The sequence below is a fragment of the Cnephaeus nilssonii genome (genome assembly GCF_951640355.1).
Source record: "Cnephaeus nilssonii genome assembly, chromosome: 15".
Classification (NCBI taxonomy): Eukaryota; Metazoa; Chordata; class Mammalia; order Chiroptera; family Vespertilionidae; genus Cnephaeus; species Cnephaeus nilssonii.
This window is the reverse complement of record NC_137086.1, coordinates 6,728,493-6,751,367: the sequence shown is the minus strand read 5'-3', so window position 1 is coordinate 6,751,367 and position 22,875 is coordinate 6,728,493. Positions and strand designations below refer to the sequence as shown.

The window sequence follows — 22,875 nt, the reverse complement described above, 5'->3', positions numbered from 1 at the left end:
AACTTTTATCTATTCTCAAAAGTTCGCATGTAGTGTCCCCTGTAGACAAAAAGGTGCCATTGATAGTTTTAGATTAGCTGGAACCTCTTGAGTTTTGACCATGTAACATTGAGCATTTTTTAATTTTGTTTATGAAAAGAGGAAATCTAATGTATCTGGTGGTTGGGAGCATGGTTTTTTCTTTTTCTCTCTATTCCCTTGTCTGGTTTTCAGATCATAATTTTAATATAAATTTGTCCATAGAATTTTAAGCCTCATTAAATTTTTGGCAATGGAATATCCAAAATTTCCTAAAGTATTAGGTTAGTTTCCTTCACTGTCAAAATATTTCCTAAACGGATAGGATATTTTTTTCTCTTCTAAAATCATGCCTTAGAGATGTCTTAGCATTATCTTAGTCAGGAAGAGATATAATTATTAAAGCAAAAACTTCCCTTCAATTAATGTTACTTATTGATTGCTATCTGACTTTGCCAGAGTATAGACTAAGTGGAGACGTCATACAAATTGAGTTCTTGTTTTTTTCCAGTTATATTCCGTTACAACACAACATTCACTTCAGTAAGTCTGGGCACACTTAGGTGGATCTCCTGGATAAAGGGAACAAGGAAGTAGGAGACGTTTGTATCAGCACAAGTTTTATTGTTGCACTTTACTGAGTCACCTTAGTCAAATCCCACAGCTCAAGCATGTCAAACTCGCGGCCACAGGCCGCATGCCTTGGTTATTTGGCCCGTGTTAGCCTTGGAGTTTGACATGCTTGCCATAGCATGTCAGGCCCTCAATTTCCTTACTTGCCAGTTAGATTAAAATAACCTATCTCTTCTAACTCCCACAGTTTCTTTAAATTAAAAATTAAACTTGTGGCATAAATATAGACAATATTGCTAAAGACTAGCCACCTCTTTTTATTTAGTCTTTAAAAAGTATCTGCAGAGGCTCCCAGCTTTTTAGCTGCTTTTGGTCTCAAAAATGGCTCACTGGTTGAGCATCTACCTATGAAGCAGGAGGTCACAGTTCCATTCTTGGTCAGGGTACATGCCCAGGTTGCAGGATATATCCCCAGTGTGGGGCGTGCAGGAGGCAGCCGATCCATGCTTCTCTCTCGTCATTGATGTTTCTATCTCTTTCTCTCCCTTGTTCTCTGAAATCAATAAAAATATATATATAAAAAGTCTTAGAATAAAGAGAATTAAAGACTGCTTGGGATAGCTATAAAACAATTTCAGACTTCACTGACAGGGTTGGATATCTCCATTTTTGCTATGAGTAAGAACCGCATTAATGTTTCTCTCTGGGATGCTTCGATTCTGTAGCAGTCGGGCGACTGGTGATGTCACCACAGGATTCAGGCAGAAGCCTCGCATGTGGTTTACAGATTGTGTAGCAGACAAACAGGGGTGGAAGTGGCTGTAATTAGAAAATCAGTCTCACGTTTAGGAAGTATGCTGAAGCATGGGGATATTCTGACTTGTCCCAGAGGCACAATAAAAGCAAACCAACTGCTCTCAAAGTGAGAACAATTACAAAACACAAAATGGGAGATAATGAACACACAGGTTTGAATCGTAAATATTTATTTCTAGAGAAACAAGGCAAACTCATTTCAAGTTTCTGAGAAAGAGGGCTTGGTGGTAGATGGGCCACACCTACCACACTTAGCGGGGCTAAAATGGGAATGTCTGCATGAGGCCATCTGTAGGAGACAAGAAACTGTGGGGCCACCGCCATAGTGGGCAGGATCCCTCTGTTCTTTGGAGTGGTCCTTAGATGTGGCAAGGAACTGACAAAGACTCACATTGGCTGCGGAGCACAGTTTTGACTGCAGACAAATGTAAAGCAGTGTTCAGAATTTTCTTTGTGTGTCTAATATCAGTTTGCTTCCCTCCCACATAAATCACTCGGAGCTGCACGACAGGTCCGAGACAGGAGGGCATGGACTGTATCGGTGAGGATCTGTTAGTGTGGCATCTGAGGAAGCCAGCTGAATGCTTTCTGCTCTTTCCAGCTCCTTGGTGCCATTGTTTTGCACAATGGGGCAATTGTCCTTGGCAGCTTGGCTGGCACCAGGTCCCAGGTGCCCAGGAAAGCCCTGTATAAAGAGCAGTGAGAAAGTTGGGTGCAAAGCTGGTTTTGTGCCTTGTGTGGCCCTGGGGCATGCTTCCCTCTGGCCTGGGAGGCGTGTCTGTAGGTCCTGAACAGAAACTGCCCTACTGAATGCACTGCAGGGGGATTTCAGGGACACCTAGGGAGGTCCCCTGCCCTGTGGAAAGAAGCAAATCCCTGCCTACCGGCGGGGGAGGCGGGGTTGCGGGAGGAATCTTTTACTTTCTCATGAGAACCCTTCATTCCTCGGTGAGAGCTGGGGTTTAGAGTGCAGACCTAAGGGAGGAGATATTCTATAGCCACCATTTATTGAGTTCTTAACCATATACTGAGAGATTGACACCGGAGATGTTAATCTTATTTTTTTAGTTGAGGAAGTGGAAGCTCAGAAGTATACTTTTGCGCAAAGTGACAAAATATGTCGTAGAACCAGGCTTCACATCCAGATTCTTCAGACTCCAAAGTCTCTGACTCACAGGGCCCTGGACTGCCTCCCCCCTCCCCCCCCGCCCCCGCCCCACCCCCGTAGCCTCTAAAGGAGAGTCTCTGAGGGGAGGCCCTGCCCAGAAGGACCATCGCGCGCTGGGCTTTAACCTTTCCTGGGGCAGGAGGGAGGGAGCAGCTAAGTCAGGTGTGGTGAGTGCAGACCCACCTCCAAGCACAAGGCAGAAGCCTCCTCTTGCTCATGGGGGACCTTTCAAGGAGCATCATTTAGGATGGAGCCCCCTGGGGGCAGGGGATCAGGGGTGTGTGGCTGACCCCTGCCTGCTCCAGGGCTCCCATGCCTCTCTCCCATCAGGAGCCAGTGCAGCTCCTTTGAGAGGGCAGTGTGGTCTGTAAGCAGGCCCCCTGCATTTCTGTTCATTTCACTAGCTAGAGTGTAAGCTTATGAGCCTGAATTATGGTCGAGCACCTAAGCTGGGCAGGTCAGGGCTGATGGCAGTGTGGAGAGGGAGGCCTCAGATGGGTCTGTGGGTGCTGTCAGGATGTGACCTGCCTGAGACTTTCCGCTGCCCTTCAGAGGTTCATCTCGCCGTCCAGGAGCCCAGGAGACCCAGCGAGAGGAGGCAGAGCAAGGTCACCCTGACCAGACTCGGGACATGGCCTCAGACTCTCCCACTTCCCAGTCTGGTCTGGAGATCTCTCCCATGTGCTTCTACAGAAACCTCAATCATCGCCCTGCTAACTCTGCATTACACATCTGTTCACAGGCTCCTCGAGGAGGACATGGGCCAGTCCTGCATGTCTCAGCATTCCCAGCGTCCTTTGGGGCACCTGAGCCTGAGGAGACTTCCTAGCTAAGCTGGAACCCAGAGGACAGCTGTGGCCCAGGTACAGGAATGAGGAAAACTTCCCAGGAAATGGGAAAAGAAGGTAACTGGGCGACTGTCTTTCTGGGATAAGCCTCCTGATCATTTGGGCTGCAAATGAGAAATGTGTGTGCGCTGGAGAAGGAACACCTCCTGCTGCCTGAGTCAGCGGGGCCGCTAGAGGGGATATTTCAGAAAGGGAACAGCAGCTTTGCTCAGGGGCAAATCCTATAGAGCTTTTCCCAAATACTTACAATCTGCTAGCATGAAGGCTGCACCTTTTATTTTCACCTTACCTTGTATATAAAATGAAACACTTAAAATGCACCCCCTGAAAACTTAGAAGGCAAATAAAGAAATCCTGCTAATTTAATGAAGACGAAGCTGTAAATGGGGCTTTTATGGAGTGTCAACCACTCACTGAGGAACCTGGTGAGGAGTGTGTGTGTGTGTGTGGGGGGGGGGGGGGAGGACTGGGCTATGACTCAACCCAGAGGCCAGAACTGTTTCTTGTTCTCTGTGGCCCGTGGGGTCTCTGAAGGGGAAAGGAGCTCTGCTATTAAGGAATGATCCAGAAACCTCAGCCCTGTGAACTCTCCCTCCACCTCGCCTCGTTTTCTCTCTTCACAATGAGACCGAGGAGTGACAGGGCCGTCAGAAACACCCTTCCCTCTGGGTTGGTGAACGTCTCCCTCTGGTACCTCTGTGCCAAGGGGTCCCCAGTGAAGACAAGCTCTGTCCCGTGCCCTCTGTGGTATGCGGCCTATCTACAAAGCAGTGAGAATGCAGTGGAGGGAGGGCCCGGCTGTCCTCCCCGGTCCTTTCAGTAATCCCCTTGTCACAGCCACCTCGAAGGCTGCTCACCCTGACAGAGGGGATGTGATGGGCAGCCTGTCAAATAGATTGTGAGTGCATTAGCAGGATTAGCCGTGAAGGCTAATATTGCAGCGTTTCCAAAGTTCACTCACAGCAGCTGAGACTGGGCTGCTCGGCTGCCAAAGGGGGCAGGCGCACGCAGGCTCCGGAATTAATGTCACCTCTGGGACCAGCCCCGAAGTGGTCCGAGGCACAACAGTCCCATTGTGTTGGACTGGTGTGTATGTGTTTTTATTCCACAACAGAGCTTAATTTATAATATTACCATAAAGATGCCGTCTAAGTGTTCTTTCCCATCTTACTGATAAACTAGCTGAAATACTTTTGCAGCCCCTCAAAACCAGATGCTCTGTTCTTGGCATTTGTTGAAGTATTGCTGATTTTATTTCGTCTTGTTAAAGTAATATACCCTCATTTTGGAAATATTGGATCAGAAAAGTATAAGGGAGAAATTTAAAATGATCCTTTTACCAGATATTACCTCTGATGGCATTTTCATGCAGTCTTTCTTCTATGCATACAAAACAAAATTGTGATTATAGCGTGTATTCGGTTTTGTTTTCTTTTTAAATAAACATGAACACTTTATGCTTCTTTTTTTTTTAATTTCCCAAATTTCTTGTACTTTGAATGAAAACATCTATGAAATATTTTAGGTGACTATATATGCATTAATTTTATTTATTTATTACAAATTTAAATTCTTTACTGCTTAAAGTATTACATAAGTCTTCTCCCCCAGCCTTGACCTCTCCCCGACCGTCCCCACCCCTGCATTAATTTTTTATTGATGTTTAACATATTACCACAAACTCAGCAACTTAAAACATACTTGTTTATTAGCTCCCGGTTTCGTGGGTCAGAAACCTTGCATGGCATGTTGTGCATCTCTGCTGAGGACTCACGAGGCCAAAATCAGTGTCAGCTGGTCTGGGTTTTCTTCTGGGGGCTCTGGGAAGAATCATGTCCAAGCTCGTTCTTGTTGGCAGAATTCACTTTTCCAAGGCTATTAGGCTGAGGTCCTCATGTCCTTGTTGGTTATTAGCTAGGGATGTTCTTAGCAGCTGGAGGCTGCCTGTCCTCCTCAACATGTGACCCCCCTCAACTGCAAGCCAGCATTGATGCACTGAACCCTTACTGTGTTTTTTAAAAATATTTTTATTGATTTCAGAGAGGAAGGGAGAGAGAGAGAGAGAGGGAGAGGGAGAAACATCAATGATGAGAGAGAATCATTGGTTGGCTGCCTCCTGCATACCCCACACTGGGGATTGAGCTGCAACCTGGTCATGTGCCCTGACAGGGAATTGAGTTGTGACCTCCTGGGTCAGTGGTCGGCAAACCGCGGCTCTTTGGCCCCTTGAGTTTTTAGCAAAGGCCAGCTTAGGAGTACCCTACTTAAGTTAATAACAATGTACCTACCTATATAGTTTAAGTTTAAAAAATTTAGCTCTCAAAAGAAATTTCAATCTTTGTACTGTTTATATTTGGCTCTGTTGACTAATGAGTTTGCCGACCACTGTCCTGGGTCATAGGTTGATGCTCAACCACTGAGCCACACCGGCCAGGCAACCCTTACTGTGTTTTGAATCTCTGGCTGCTTCTGTCATCAGCTGGAGAGAACATTATTCTTTTGAAGGGCTCATTTGATCAGGTCAGGCCCACCTGAATAATATCCCTTGGTCATGGGCCTGGAACCAAAGCAGATGACACCGGTGTAGTTATTTCAGCAAAGATTGGAAGATTTGGCTGGGTTGTGGGGTAGCAGGCTAGTGGGGCGGGAGCACTATGCCAGGTTTGGCTGCTAACTCCTGCAGATAGGAGTACAGGGACACAGATATCCTGGTGTGAAGGCCATGCCTGAAATTTCCTGATGCAAAATCTTTTGTGTGAGCGTTGGCTAGTGGCCCCAAGGCTCAATGAGCTGGTGCCACAGACAAAGGGCAGATAGGACTGAGCCTTCCCTGGCAAGAGGTCATGGAAGCAGTGATTATGTGTAATGTTGGAAAAATCTGTCTTTCCCTTCTCAGTCTTTCTGTATTGTGAGGATAATTGCTTTTGCTGTTGAGTTATATTTGCATAGTTCTTTTTAGTTATGAGAGTGCTCTCACAGTTTCCAATCTCCCTAATTTTCATATCAACCATGTGAAGTCGAAACTATTTCTTTATATGGTGAAGTTAAGTATTATCTATCTATTTATATAATAAAAACCTAAGTGACTGTTACAGTGGAATGACCAGAACTACCAGTCGCTATGATGCTCACTGACCACCAGGGGGAGATGCTCAACGCAGGAGCTGCCCCCTGGTGGTCAGTGCACTCCCACAGGGGGAGCACTGCTCAGCCAGAAGCCGGGCTCATGGCTGCTGAGCACAGCGGCGGTGGTGGGAGCCTCTCCTGCCTCTGCAGCAGTGCTAAGGAGCAGCCAGCAGGCAGGCGGTAAGGAGCAAGGGGTCCTGGACTGCAAGAGGGCCTAAGCCAGCAGGCGGACATCCCCCGAGGGGTCCTGGACTGCGAGAAGGCACAGGCCGGACTGAGGGAACCCCCCCTCCCCAGTGTACAAATTTTGTGCACTGGGTCTCTAGTTACAGAATAACTGCCAACACATTAAATAGTAGTTACCATTACATATTTCATTTTACAGATGAGGAAATTAAAGCTAAGAAAAGGTTCAGCGATTTGTCTAATGGCACTTTGTAAGCTATGGAACTGGGCCTGGGACTCAGGGCTGTGACCTTCCTGGTTTTGTGTGCTGCCTCTCACTATGCTATCAAGTTGACCTGCCTAGACAAGGTCAGCATGGGCATACCTGATGTCTATCCTTTATTTATGAAGGACAAATTTGCTGGGTAAAATATTTTTGGTTGGTAGGTTTTTCTTCCAGCACTTTGAATATATCATCACACTTTCTCCTGAATTGCTAGATTTCTGCTGAGAAATTCCCTGTTAACTTGATATTCCCTTGTATGTGAGGAATTTTTTTCTCTTGCTTATTTTTAGATGATTTTTCTGTCGTGGATTTTAAGAGAAGACCTTTTTGTGTTGAAATTGTTTGGATACCTGTTTCATGAACTTAGATGTCCAAGCTTTCTCCAGTTTTGGGACGTTTCTAGCCATCATTTCTTTAAATAAGCTTTTTGTGCTTTTCTACCTCTCTTCTTCTGGGACTCCAAAAATACATGATTTCTTCAGTCTTTTTCACTCTTTTTTTGTTTGTTTATTTTCTTCTTACTGGATATTTTTAAAAGATCTATCTTTTACCTCAAAGATTGTTTCTTCTACACAATCCAGTCTTCTGTTGATGATGTTCTTTATTATGTCTTTCATCTTATTCCTTGTATTCTTCAGCTCCAGAATTTCTGTTTGTTATTTTAAATTATTTCTAGCTCTTTGTTAAACTTCTCATTTTATTATTGTTTTCCTGATTTTATTATCATCTTTCTATGTTCCCTTATAGTTCACTGAGCTTCCTTAAAATGACTGTTTTGTCAAACTTCAATCTCCATTTTTTGAGGTTGGTTACTAGAAAATTACTGTGTTCCTTTGGTGGTATCACGTTTCCTTGATTGCTTCTCTTTTTCTGAAGTTTAGTGTTACTGTCTTCACATTTGAAGAAGCATTTACCTCCTCCAGTCTTTACTGACTGACTTTGGGAGAGAACTACCTCCCACCCTTGTTAGGGATCTGAGGCTTTCTCAGACCTTCTACTGATGCTCCTGCCCCACACTTCTAGTTACCTCTCCAGGGGGAATTCTTAAGATTTTACGCCTTCTCTTAATCCTGCAAAGCCAGATGCTGACAGCCTCCCATTTGCTTTCCCTAGGACTGTGTGAATGCTCAAATTTGTGTGCTTTCTCCCAACCCTGCAGAGTTGGGCTAACATTCTGTATGCGTTCCCTAAGCTGTCTGCAAAGGATTATACCTGCTTCCATAGGGGACGTGCTCAGGGAGCTGGCCATAGTGGGGTATGTGTGGGTGAGCTTGCAGAGCATTGGGTATGCCTTCAGACTAATTGGGAGGATTTGTCAGTGGGTTTCCCAGTGACTCATGATGGAGTCTGCAGCACAGTTTGTAGGATCCATGTCCCTTTGTAGGATCCCCATGACTCTCTTGGAGGGCTCCAAGAGCCCTGGCTGCTGTTTTCCCAGCTGCTTCCCACTCCCCAGTCATGCAACACACTCCAGTACTCTGAGTGAGATGAGAAAGAACTGGGTCTCTTTGATGGTGCCCCACATAGCTGGGGAAGCTGAGCAATCACTCACATACTCTCACTCCCCCTTGTGGGAGAAATCATGGGTCAAGGTTTCTTTTGGCACTGAGCTATGCCATCTTGGGGAAGGGGTCACATAGGTGAAGTGAAATGTTCCTGTAACCCTCTTTAATGCATCTAATCTCAGGTTTTATTTTGTTCCAGTGGTGTACTAGAACTTCTCCACTGGACTCTTGGACTTCCATAAAGGCACTGTCGTTATGAGTGATCATCTAAATTGGTATTCTTTGGGGGTTGGGTAGAAAACTTGTATTCCACCATGTTGTTGATGTCACTCTTCTCAATGCTTATTTATTGAGCACTTATTTGCCAGGGACAATTCTAGGCCCCAGAGTTATAGCAACCTAAGATTATGTCCTTATGGAATTTGTCTTCTAGAATTGTATCTGTTCATTATTTGTGAAGTGGGAGTAAGAAAAACTATATACCCGATAACCTGTAAAGAGTGAATAAAATAATTCAGATAATAAGCTTAGCCCAGTGCCAGTCACATCATAATGTTTAACACGTATGAGCTATTTATATAGAGATCATACACAGTGGGAAGTGAGCTAACTCTTGTCTCTTTTGGAACTGCAATTCTCCAACATGGGGAGGGCATGCTGAATCATCCAGGGGACAGTGGGAGTCCATAGCCTTGGAAGCATGTCCTTTCCAGGTCTGGGATTGAAACACAAAGCTGGGATACGATGGTGTCATGAGGGTAGTGGCAGGGCCTCCCAAAGAGCAAGGCCTGGAGGACACGCACCTAGTTCATCTGCTCCTCCAACTTATGCTCCTCTGCTTTGCTCACCCAGAGCTGAGGCCAGAGGTGAAGGACTCCACACTGCAAAGCAAGGAACCAGTGAGGACCCAAAGCAATGCAGCATGAGTTACACTGTGTGGAGTGCATTGCTGTTTTAGATTTTGGTTTGCCTAAATGGCTCACTGTATTAGATGCTTGTCTTAAGTTCCTACACCTCCATATGCGGTATGAACCCCAATAGAAAACATGCAATCAGCCCAAAGCCAACATAGTTTAAGACATGTAATATTTTATATGGGTCACATTTTAGAATGCTGCTTTTTGTTGAGGAATGGGGTAACCGCTACCGGGCATTTTACTTTGCCTTGGGGATACAACTCTGAGAGTTGGAGTTTATACCACCATTTGCCTAATCTGCTCAGCTTCAGCATCTGTACTCCTTTAAGTGGCATTTAATGTTATGACAGGAAATCAGTGCTATCATAAAGAAACATTACTAGGCTATACTGTGCTATGTGCTCAAATTGGCTCACCATCTCTGATGGCCTGTAGAAGAAATGGAAACATACAGCTAATGGAGCAGGGATGCTTGCGTGATCAGTCTTGCATCCCTCAGGGGTCATAGGCCTGCAGCACGCATGTCAGCACTCAGATCAGGGCTTGGATCTTTCTAGAGCTCCCTGAGATGGAGAAAATGATTTGTCTTTCTGAGGTTGGTTGTGGTGCCAAAATGAGATATTATGTGCAATAAACCTGACACATAGTAGGTATTCAGCAAAAACAGTTTACTCTCCTTTTTCATTTCCTGTGTATGAATTCAGCTTTCCTCAGTATTTTTTTTAAAGCAGTTATAAATTAAACCTCATTACTTTCTTATTCTGGAGGGTCTAGCATGTAGAAGGTGATCAGTGAGAGTTTGTGGTGATTGGTGTAAAGGTGTTTCCTGTCCAAGTGCCTTGTTGGCAGCAGTGGGGGTGGGTTTGACCATTCGTCGCTGTCTCCCAGCTCTGGAGCAGTACACACAGACAGGTTACACTTAGCTGGTTATGCTCTTCCAGATAAGGCTCATGGGACAATTTCTCTCATTTTCATATGTCAGCCATTTAATCCAAATGCTCTGCCTTTAATTAATTAATTAATTAACTTCTATTTCTTCTGGCATTTTTTAAATTAGAGTTGACATACAATATTGTGGGAGCCCCTTGTCACGTCCCACGTGTTTCAGGGTTCCCGTTCAGGTCCGGTTTCTGGAGAAGGCCGCAATCAAAATGAAGAGACTGGAAAAGAGTTAATTTGGGTAGATGGGGGGCCAGGCGGGAGTCCACCTCTAGCGGGAGGACTACTTGCTGCTCTGGCCTTTGCCATCCCTTTTATTGGGGTTCTGAGATACACCCATATCCTTTAGGCAGGTAATTCCAGTAACAGGCAGATTAACTTATCAATAAGGATTTACATGATTATTTGGTGGGGAAGTTGCCTCAGTTACCATTGTCTCAATTAGATAGGGAGTGGTTGGCTCTGACCTTTAGTTTAAGGTTGACCAGCCTTCCCAGATTCCCTTTAACTACCAAGTGACAATGTTCGGTTTCCGGCATCTCCCCCCAATTCCTTCCTTAAAAAAATCTTGCATTTATAGACCAGAAATAAACATATAAGAATAAAATATGTTTGAGTCCCAATTTCAATGTCCAAAAGTTCTGAGTCCAAGTTTCAATGTCCAGAAGTTCCTCAAGTGTACATGTCAGCAACGATATCTGGATGGTGGACAAATGGTGGCGATGCAGGTCCGACCTCTGTGGTTTGGTTCTGGGCAACCTGCAGCGACCCACAGCTGCTGACTGCTAGCATGGCAAGGCGTCATCAGCGTCCTCCATCTCTGGACTATTTCTCCTCTTGTCTTCATGGCTGGATCATTCCTGTTAATTTCTCTCTATTACAGGAATCCACATGGTCTTGGAGTTGTTTTCTGAAAATATACAAACATATTCTCGACCAAAAGTTAATAAAGGAATCTTTTCTATAAATTTTTCTTGGGATCCTTATTATTTTTTGCCCAAACAATTTTCCTTTGGCTTATTTTGACACCATGTTTGTTTTTCATGGGTCTCCTGCTGTATGAAAATTAATTTTCAAAGTAAAAAAATTTTTCTAGATGTAATTTACTTACAGGATCTTTTTTCTTACATGGTATTTTTCCACTATCCCCCCTTTTTTATTTAATTTTTAGGAGGCTTTGGAAAATTTTTATAATGCAGTCTTGATAACTTTAAATTTTAATTTTTGCACAAAAATATGACTGCTTTAGGTTCATTGCATGTTAAGCAATTTTACCATGAAATGAACTACCAATAGAAATTTTGGTTAATACTTTAGGAACAGCTTTTTGTACAATTAAATTTTCTTGAATATTTACTTATTTTCAATTAGCCAATTTAAATTAACCTGAAAACTTGACTATTTTAATGTCAAATTTAATACTCTAACAACAATCTTAGTTTACCCTGTAAATATTAATGAAAAGGATTATTTTGCATCCTTGAGAAAGCCCTGAGCATTCCTGGTGCTAGGCTAGATTTAGACATAGGGCAGGTGCCATTGGCCAACTCTCTGTTGCCTGGGTCCCAATCCAAGCTGGGCCAAGTCTCTTTCTGTTATCTGGGTCCAGATCTGATCTGGGCCAAGTCTCTGTATGTTGCCTGGGTCCCGATCTGAGCTGGCATGGGAAGCGTGAAGCCCACGTTGGGTGCCAGATGTGGGAGCCCCTTGTCACGTACCACGTGATTCAGGGTTCCCGTTCAGGTCTGGTTTCTGGAGAAGGCTGCAATCAAAATGAAGAGACTGGAAAAGAGTTAATTTGGGTAGATGGGGGGCCAGGCGGGAGTCCACCTCTAGCGGGAGGACTACTCACTGCTCTGGCCTTTGCCATCCCTTTTATTGGGGTTCTGAGATACACCCATATCCTTTAGGCAGATAATTCCAGTAACAGGCAGATTATCTTATCAATAAGGATTTACATGATTATTTGGTGGGGAAGTTGCCTCAGTTACCATTGTCTCAATTAGATAGGGAGTGGTTGGCTCTGACCTTTAGTTTAAAGGTTGACCAGCCTTCCCAGATTCCCTTTAACTACCAAATGACAATGTTCAGTTTCCGGCACAATATTACATTACTTTCAGGTGTACAACATAGTACAACATAAGTGACTCAGTATTTATATAACTTACAAAGTGATCACCACAATGCGTTTAGTACCATCTGTCATTGTACAAAGTTATGATATTATTGACTATATTTCCTATGTTATATTTGGTTATTTTACAACTGGAAGTTTGTACCTCTTAACCCCCTTTACCCATTTCATGCTCCTCCCCCCCCAACCTTCTTTCCTTCTGGTAATCCTCAGTTTCTTCTCTGTATCTAAGAGTCTGTTTCTGTGTTTTTTTTTTTTTTTGTGTGTGTGTGTTTAGATTTCATACATAAGTGGAATATGGTATTTGTCTTTCTCTGTCTGACTTATTTCACTTAGCATAATGCCCTCTAGGTCCATCCATGTTGTTGTAAATGACAAGATTTCATTCTTTTTTTTTTTTGGCTGAGTAATATTTATTGTATGTATATGTGTGTATATAAAGAATATACACTGAGTGGCCAGATTATTATGATCTCTGAATGCGTAATAATCTGGCCACTCAGTGTATATCCTATATAATAAAAGGCTAATATGCAAATTGTCCCCTCGACCAGGAGTTCGACCTGCAGGCAGGCCGGCCAACTGCCCATGTCCCCTCCCCCTGGCCAGGCTGGCCGGACCCCACCCATGCATGAATTCATGCACCTGGCCTCTAATATATATATATATATATATATATGTATGTGTATATATATGTATACATACACACACACACACACACACACACACACACACTCACTCACTGAGTGGCCAGATTATTATGCATTCAGAGATCATAATAATCTGGCCACTCAGTGTATGTGTATGCGTATATGTATATCTCCATTCATCTAATGATGGATACTTAGGTTGATAAGTTGATTCATATCTTGGCTATTTTAAATAATGCTGCAATGAACAGAGGGGTGCATGTCTTTTTGAATTAGTGTTTTCATTATCTTTGGATAAATACCCATAAGTGAAATTGTTGGGTTGTATGGTAGTTCTATTTTTAATTTTTTGAGGGGCCTATATACTGTTTAATAGTGGCTGCACCAACTTACAAACCCATCTAACAGTGCACAAGGGTTCTCTTTTCTCCACATCCTTGCCAACACTTGTTATTTATTGTCTTTTTGATAATATCCATTCTGACAGGTGTGAGGTGATATCTCACTGTGGTTTTGATTTGCATTTCCCTAATGACTAGTGATGTTGAGCATATTTTTATATATCTGTTGGCCATCTGTATGTCTTCTTTGGAGAAATGTCTATTCAGGTCTTCTGCCCATTTTTTAAAATAGAATTGTTTGCTTTCTTTGATGTTGAGTTGTATGAGTTCTTTATATAATTTGGATATTAACCCCTTAGCAGATATATCATTTGCAAATATCTTCTCCCATTTAGATTTACTTTTCATTTTGTTGATAGTTTTTTTTGCTATGCACACACTTTTTTGATTGACATAGTCCCATTTGTTTATTTTCACTTTCGTTGCTTTTACTCAAGGTGACATATTCAAAAAGTTGTTGCTGAGACCAGTGTCAAAGAAGAATTAATATCTATCCTTCCCAAACTATTAAAAAAATTGAAATGGAAAGAATCCAAACTCATTCTACTTGGCCAGCATTACCCAGATACCAAAACCAGATAAAGATACTTAAAAAAAAAAAGAAAGAAAGAAAAAAGAAAATTACAGATCAATATCTATGTTCTGCTTTTGAATCCACCTTTCAAATACCTGGCCACATTCTATGTTCCTGGAACAGCAACATTCTAGGTTCAGGAAAGGATTAGAAAAAGTCAACAGTTTAGTAAGTCAACAGTTAAGTAGCAAAAAAAGTGCTATATAGACAGAGATACATACACACACATACATGCATGTATGCATATACATAGGTGCTTATATGTATGCGTGTTTTGGGAGGTAGTGTCTTAGAGTAAGTGGAGACACACAATGTGAGAAATCCGAAGTTGTGAGTGTGGTGACTATGATTTATATGTCAAAATTAGAATCCATGGACTGATAAGAACATAGATCCCTAGAAAGTAAACAGAATGATGCTTAAATTTGGGATAGTCCCAGAATCAAGGCTGCCTCCTTAAGAAGTAGTTCTTGTCTTCAATAAGTTTACAGTTTAGTCATGTGTCAATCACAGAGTGGATAGCAGAGAGTGCACTCGATGGGATGTGTTATATAGGCAAGAGGAGGAGCCAGAGAGAGATATGGCTGCCCAGAGTTATGGGGGGGGGGGGGTGGTGCGGGGTGAGGAAGGGGAGGAAGAGTTTAGAGTCAGTGAAGAGCAAAGGGAGGGATCAGGGAGAAGGGGAAATGCTGGGTCTGGAAGGACGCTGTATAAAGGCCTGGCTGCAATCTTGTCTAAGCAGGGAGATCAAAGGGCCTTCACTAGATTTAAGACAGCGAGGCACACCTCCTTAGGGAGCCAGGTGCTTCTGTGGCCAAGGACTTTGCAGTTTGTCTGGCTGGCTCTCAGCAGCATGCTTGGGAACAGACATGCGGGACTGATTAGAAAACTGATATGCTTGGGAGGAAATGTAGACATCAGAGACAAGAAAAGGAAAACATGCAAGTGTTTGTAAATGGACTGTGCCTATCATTGTGGTTTAAGTGTCTGGGAGACCTTGTGAGCCACCTGTAGATATGGCTGGGGACCACATGTCTTTGGAGGCCCCCTTTATCTTCCTTGCGCAGTGATTGCTCTCTTTGGATGGCACCTGATGGTTATCATGTTTTCCTTTCTGAGGTAGGAGGTAGGGCCTTCCTCTCATTGGCTGATATCAGGAAATGAATTGGTGGCACATTAAACTCGGGCCTTATCAGACACTTGGGAGGATAACTCGTGTGTATGGGGGAGTGCAGATGGCATAGCAAAGGGATCAAGGACCCACTCTGGGGCTTATTAGTTGTTGACATTTGGCAAGCTACTTAATCATTCTGAACCTTAGATTCTTCATCCATAATTGGAAATAATAATACCTATCTTGTAGAGTTATTGAGAGGACTAAACATAGTAACACATAAAATAGATTAGTACAATGCTTGGCACATATTAGTTACTCCATATATCTCACCTGTTATTATTACTATTGCTGTTTTTCTCTATAATCTTATATAATATGGGTACCCCTAGGTACCTGTATTAAGTTAAAGCATACTTAAAATCTGTGGGGGCCGGGGGAGGGACACAGCATGCACATTGCTGTCCATAGTGCTGAATTATCATTGCACAGGTCATGGCTGTCACTTCTAACTCAGGCCACTGTTGATGGCTGCTCAGTCTCTCCCAGGAATTCTGAGCCAGTCATACTGAATGAGGAGAAGCAAACTAACAGAGGCTTTTGGGTAAGTCACTAAGAAATTTCTATGGCAAGAAAAAGAGATATCTTAGTCTCAGGTGTTTAAGAATACATCCAGACATGTCTGAAATTGCTGATGAAAGTAAGATGTGTTATGTGAAGGAGGGCTGTGCAAATAGTAATATGAATAATGATTTCGGTTAGCTATCAAACCCTAGAGGGGTAAGGATTTGTGTAAGAGAGGTATCATTATAAGTTGGGTTAAAACAATGTTTTAATAGATATTTAAAAGTTTTGGTTCAATAATATATATATATATATATATATATATATAATTTTCATAATGTCACAGAACATATAAAACTATTACTTTATAATGCATGTGGTATATTTTAAATAAATTGAAAATTTGAGCACACTTCTGAATGTAGTAAGTTTTTTGATAGTCAGAAGTTTTTAAGGGCAAGTGTCTCTCCCATGCCTTTTATTGGGTGCTCTGGTGATGATTCTGGGTACATCACTTTCTCTGGGTCCTCTTTTTCTCACAAAGGCCCAAGCTTCTGGAGCAGATTGGCTAGTCTGCCTTTTAAGTCTACCTATTAGTCAACCTTCCCTCCCTCCCTCCCTCCCTCCCTCCCTCCCTCCCTCCCTCCCTCCCTCCCTCCCTTCCTTCCTTCCTTCCTCCTTCCTTTATTCTTTCCTTCCATCCTTCCATTTGCCAATTAACCATTACCAAGCATGCAATTATTGAGCATCTATTGCATAATATACTCTCTGGTGTTCTGTTTTGTGTTTTAGACAAAGAAGGTAGCTTTCTAAATACTGCCTTGGCCTAAAGAGAGATAGGCATCAAGGTGTGGGTATCTCTCTAAACTGGCCAGGAAGGAGTCAGCAAAAGGCTGCACCACTTATAACTCCTCTAGAATTAACTCAAGGCTTGTCATACAGCCTCTTAAAATAAGGTAAACAAAATAAGATGAACAAAATAACAACAGCAATAACAGTAACAGCAAGAACAATAATAGCAAGAGCTAATAATAGGACATTGGAGTTCTCTGTGCTAATAAGCATTATACTAAGTACAAGCCATGGATCAATTCATTTAATGCTCACAACCCAATGAGCTTGGTATTAGTTATTTCTATTTTACAGACTTAGAAACATATAGGCAGAGGTGTAGTCCTTTGGAATATTTGGCAGACTCTGAATTTTATTACTTTTTCCATGGAAGCATTTTTTCTAAATCCTGCTGAAGAGCAATGATGTGAAACGGTTTTTCAGAATTGATAGAGGGAATAAGTAAAGGCAGTTTTTCCCAAGGCAGTTGTGTGGACTGAGACCCCACTCTTCCTTCCCACTTCATTTCCCACTCATATCTCTTGGAAATACAGGTGCCATTTTTAATAGATGCAGCTGGGCCATTAACAAAGCTTGCCGTCAGGGGCCTTGTGTGGTTGTGAAAGAGGTCTGTCTTTGTTGTGGTCCATGTCCTGTTTGACTCCCCACTTCCATACCTGTGGCTCTCCTTGCCCCTTGTAGAGTGAAGAGCTTGCCTCATTCGGAAGGAAGCAGAGTGCAAAGTGAGGTCACTGGGTCCTGCTAACTTGTAAGACTTTAACTTTCAGAAACATTTCAGAAATGTTTCCTAAACATTTACAAGAAACAAGAGGTATTTTGATAGGCTTATAAACTTTATTTAGTTTTAACAAATACCGAAGTTACTGGTTTACTATACCGATAGGAATTACATGTTGTGCTATAAAGTCAAAGGCCAAAATAGTTCAGATAGCTACAGCTCTAATTAAGACTTCAGTGCACGGTGGAGTGTGGGCAAAGTAACACTGCACTCCGCAGTCTATTCCTTTAAAAACAGTTTAGCTACTCAAGTTCCATTTGTTTAAAAGAGCCTTTTATGGAAAACTTGGAGAATATTGGATTCATTAACAACAATTGTAGGTTTCCATGAGTAGCAGCTGGATCTATTGAAAAGGCCGGATGAACAAATATGAATTGACCATGACCTCCAGAAATTAGGGGTCTGTTAGAAACCTGTTAGTATAACAGTATTTTGTGTAGTAGCTTTAATCTTTTTCTCTTTGGATGGAATTAAGTACACATTTTCTTTTTTCTTTCTTACTACCATTTTCTTCTTATTTTATATGGCACACAGAATTTCATATCTATTCCCATGCTATAATTTTGTCTTCACTCATATTTCAATGCATGTTTTTGTTTACTTGTTTTTTTTAATATATTTTCTTTATTTTTTACAGAGAGGAAGGGAGAGGGATAGAGAGTTAGAAACATCGATGAGAGAGAAACATCAGTGAGCCGCCTCCTGCACACCCCCTACTGGGAATGTGCCCGCAACCAAGGTACATGCCCTTGACCGGAATCAAACCTGGGACCCTTCAGTCCACAGGCAGACACTCTATCCACTGAGCCAAACCGGTTAGGGCTGTTTACTGTTTTTACCCTGTTGTTGTTATTATTATTATTGGAAATGCATCTTTAGGTATTGAGTGTTTTTCCTGGCTCTGTTAAGGTATAGTTGAGAAATAAAAGTGTATATATTTAAGGGGTACAAAGTGATGATTTGCTATACATATACATATCTTTTACAACATTCAAACTATTTAACACATCCATTACCTCACTTAGTGACCATCAGTGTATGTGCGATAGGAACACTTAAAGAGTCACTCTGTTGCCCTAGCTGGTTTGGCTCAGTGGATAGAGCGTTGGCCTGCGGACTGTGGGGTCCCAGGTTCAAATCCGGCCAAGGGCACATGCCCAGGTTGCAGGCTTGATCCCCAGTAGGAGGCGTGCAGGAGGCAGCCGATTCTCTCTCATCATTGATGTTTCTATCTCTCCCTTTCCCTTCATCTCTGAAATCAATAAAGAAATATATTTAAAAAATAAAAATATGTTTTACAAATAAGTCATTCTCTTAGCAAATTTCAATATGCAATAACTATAGTCTCCATGCTGTATGTTAGGTCCAGAGAACATATTCATCTTCTAACTGGCAGTGAGTACCTTTGACTGACATCTCCACATTACCCCACTCTCTTAACTCCTGGCAACGACCATTCTACTCTGTTTCTATGAGTTTGACTTTTTAATTTTATTTTGTAATATATTTTTATTGATTTCAGAGAGGAAGGGAGAGGGAGAGAGATAGAAACATCAGTGATGAAAGAGAATCATTGATCAGTTGCCTCTTGCACTCCCCCAGTAGAGATCAAGCCTGCAACCCAGGCATGTGCCCTTGACCGGAATCAAACCCGGGACTCTTCTTTCCGCAGGCCAACGCTCTATCCACTGAGCCAAACCAGCTAGGGCTATGAGTTTGACTTTTTTAGATTCCACATATAAGTGAGATCATACAGCATTTGTCTTTATGTGTCAGGCTTATTTCATTTAGTATAATGTCCTCCAGTTTCATCCCTGTTGTTGCAAATGACAAGATTTCCTTCTTTTTTTTTTATGGCTGGATAATATTCCATTGCCTATGTAAACCACATTCTCTTTATGCATTCATCCATTGATGGACCCATAGGTTGTTTCCATATCTCGGCTATCATGGATGATGCTATTGTGTGATTTTTTAAAATTTTTTAATTTCTTTATTGATTAAGGTGTCACATATTTGTCCTCATCCCCCCATTCCCATCCCCCACCCCTCCCCACGGATGCCCCCACCCCCCTGTTGGCCCCAACCATTGGTTAGGCTTGTATGCATGCACACAAGTCCTTTGGTTGATCTTCCCCCCCTACCCCCACCCTCCCCTCCCCTCCCTCTGAGGCCCGACAGTCCGATCGATGCCTCCTTGTTTCTGGGTCTGTTCTTGTTCATCAGTCTATGTTGTTCATCATTTCCCCTAGATGAGTGAGATCATGTTATTGTGTGATTTTTAACACTCCTCCAAATGAGTGCCTTGGACTTCACACCCCTGCTAGCCCATGATCAAGACCAGAAGATAACTAACATATTTAAGGAGGGTTTTCTGTACTCAGTTTTACTCTGAAAAGGTTTTGGAGATAAAAACAATGAAAAGCATCAAGGAAATAAATATGCTCTGTGTGATTCTAGTTTCCCATTATGTAACCCTTAAGGGGTTTTTCGGGAGTTGTTAGGTGCTTGTTATGAAAATGGAAAAAATAATATTTTAGCACATTATTTTCTCTTCTTCCTCTCTCCTCTTGCTTTCTTTTTACCTCTTCTTCATTATTATTATTATTTATTAATTAATTTATTTATTTTTGATCTATTCAGCAGACCCCTCCACTACCATGAATGGCTTGTGCATAATGTGGGGAAAGCTCTGGGGGTAGAATTTGAGAGCCTGCATTTGAATCTCTTTTATGCCAGTTATTAGGTGTATGATTTCGGGCAAATCATTGCATCTTTCTGGGTGTCTGTTTTCTTATCTGTAAAATGTGGCTAATAATATCTGGCCTATTATTTGTGCTGATTAAATGGGATAAATTTGATAGGAGGAAAGCTCATTGTAAATTGTAAAGTTCTATTTAATATTAATATATAAATTATGATAGTATTGCTTTAATTTGGAAGAAAATCCTCCTGTGGACTAATTTTTCACATACAGTCTATTTTAAGTGATATGGTATGGTTAGGCTATCCTTTATGTAATCATCTTCCAAACCGGACAATTACATAGTTTTAGGCAGTTGGGGCCTGTGAAGAACACTGCAGTTGGCATGCTCCTGCCTAAATAATTGCTCTGCATTTCTGAATCTCTCTCTGGAGTTTGGCTGCAGAAGGCCAGTCCCTTTCTTTCAGGGCTGCCGTCGCTCTGGGCTCCCGTCTTGTAGGTGCTGCTGCTCGGCTCTCGGTAGAGGTCCTTTTCCCTCACAATCTCTCTGATTCCCACAAGGGCCTCCAATTATTCTGGGCATGAGTGGCATTGCAAGAGGATGGCTTTGCCCAGCTGGCATGGCTTAGTGGTTAAGCATCAACCCATGAACCAGGAGGTCTCGGTTTGATTCCTGGTCAGGGCACATGCCTGGGTTGTGGGCTTGATCCCCAGTGTGGGGCATGCAGAAGGCAGCCAATCAATGATTCTCTCTCATCATTGATTTTCTATCTATCTTTCCCTCTCCCTTCCTCTCTGAAATCAATAATAATAATAACAATAATAATAAATATATATAAAAAGAGAATGGCTTTTGTGGTTGTTGGATGGTGAACTGGACTCAAAATGACCCTTTGCTATGGTGGATCTTCTTAGACAAAAAATAGGCTCTGACTGGGGATGGGATGGGCAAAACAGAGAGAAGGAGAGGGAGGGCGTGTACTTGTTCCTGCCAGAATCCCCATCAGAGTCCCCAGGGCTCTCCCAGCTGGGCCTTATAGGATTACAATTGAATTCACAACTCCATCTCTTCTAGAGAGAGCAGTTCTGTCTGCACTGCCCCCGCCCCCATTGTATCTGAAGTGAAGAGCGGGGCAGCAACCCTCCAGGCTGTTAGCAGCTCTGTCTTCCAGTGAATGGCCTGTGAAATGTTAGAGAAGACCTGCAACCCTCCTCCCTGGGTGGATATCACCTTCTTCCTTTGGATTTTATAAAGAACCTGATCCTCTTTGCCTGAACGCAGCCAAATAAACGGGAGTCTCTGAGGAGGTTGATGGCTCAGCCATAGAAGTCCCACAGCGACGTCTGGTTTTGATGTATTGCTGATGGAGACGATCATGCTCCCAGAACGAGATCACTTTTGCCAGTTTGAGAGAAAGGTCATGTTTTTAATTTAACTTAATTTCCTACACCAAAGAGAATTTTCAATAGGCTATTCGACTTTTGCACCTTTAATGAGACCAGATGCTGTGGGGCCTGCAGCAATGAAGAGAAAACAGATTTTCTAGTTTACACTTCCACTTGGTGCATTTTCTCAATTGAGCATGTGCGGTTCTTTGAAGGATGCCAGTCCTCGTTGGTGTTTCTTTCTCATTCTTTCCTCTCTTTCTTTCTCCATTTCTGTCTGTCTTCCTTTTTCTCCCTCCTTGCCTTCCTCTCTACATCCCACTCCTTCTCCTCCTCCCTCGAGTTATCTGTGAGCATAGAACATAGACTAAGCCAGTGGTTGGCAAACCACGGCTTGCGAGCCACATGCGGCTCTTTGGCCCCTTGAGTGTGGCTCTTCCACAAAATACCACGTGCGGGCTCGTACGTACAGTGCAATTGAAACTTCGTGGCCCATGCGCAGAAGTCGGTTTTCGGCCTGGGCGAGTCTATTTTGAAGTGGCGTTAGAACACTCAAGGGGCCAAAGAGCTGCATGTGGCTCGAGAGCCGTGGTTTGCCGACCACTGGGCTAAGCAATGTGCTTGCAGCTTTACAAACATACTTCCATCTTACAGAAGAGAGAACCAAGACTCAGCAAGACTAAGTAAGGAGTAGAGTATAAATTGTGTAGTGGAATGATAGGCTGAAGAACAGTCATTTATGAGCTTGGATACGGAAACTAGATCATCTGAGTTCAATTCCAGGTTTGGGCATTTATTTGCGGATGACCTAGGAAAATTACTTCATCTTTGGACCACTCACTGGTCTATGCTGATTGTCTTAAAATTACAAGTTTAATTCTATTTTTAATTATGATGACTGTAAATACAGAAGTGCACATGTATAGTTTATAGACTAATGAAACACATACCTGGATACCTTTCAGATTAAGAAATAGAACCTTGCCCATGCCTTTGGAGTCTTCTGTGTGTTCCTCTTCTGTGGCATCCCTCATCCTCCTAAACCCCAGAGTAACCATTGCCTTAGATTTGGGTTTTATGCTATTTTTTTTGGTTTTTGCATACATGTACTATATACATATATACACATCACATTCTTAAACAATATATTGATTAGCATTGCTTGTTTTTATATTTTATTAAACTGAGAAACAAGCAAACTGTTTTTCTTTGACTTGTTTTTTTTAAACTTTTAACTCTATTTGTGTAATTCTGCCATGTAGTTATAATTCATTTATTTTCAGTGCTAAATGAAATGCAATTATATGACTTTATCTCAGTCTCTTCTCAATGGACATTTCCGTTGGTGTAGCTTTAT

At 42.4% G+C, this 22,875-nt stretch overlaps 1 long non-coding RNA gene across 2 annotated transcripts in view; it reads left to right on the top strand.

The window, feature by feature from the left end:
• Positions 1-22,875, top strand: part of LOC307111901 — a 213,283-nt gene that overhangs the window by 4,790 nt on the left and 185,618 nt on the right. The window contains exon 2 of one of the 2 annotated variants that reach the window (XR_013814634.1): positions 3,318-3,480. This is a non-coding gene — a long non-coding RNA (uncharacterized lncRNA). Of the gene's footprint in view, positions 1-2,670; positions 3,481-22,875 lie in introns of those variants that run through there. The other variant, XR_013814635.1, reaches the window with a different exon arrangement.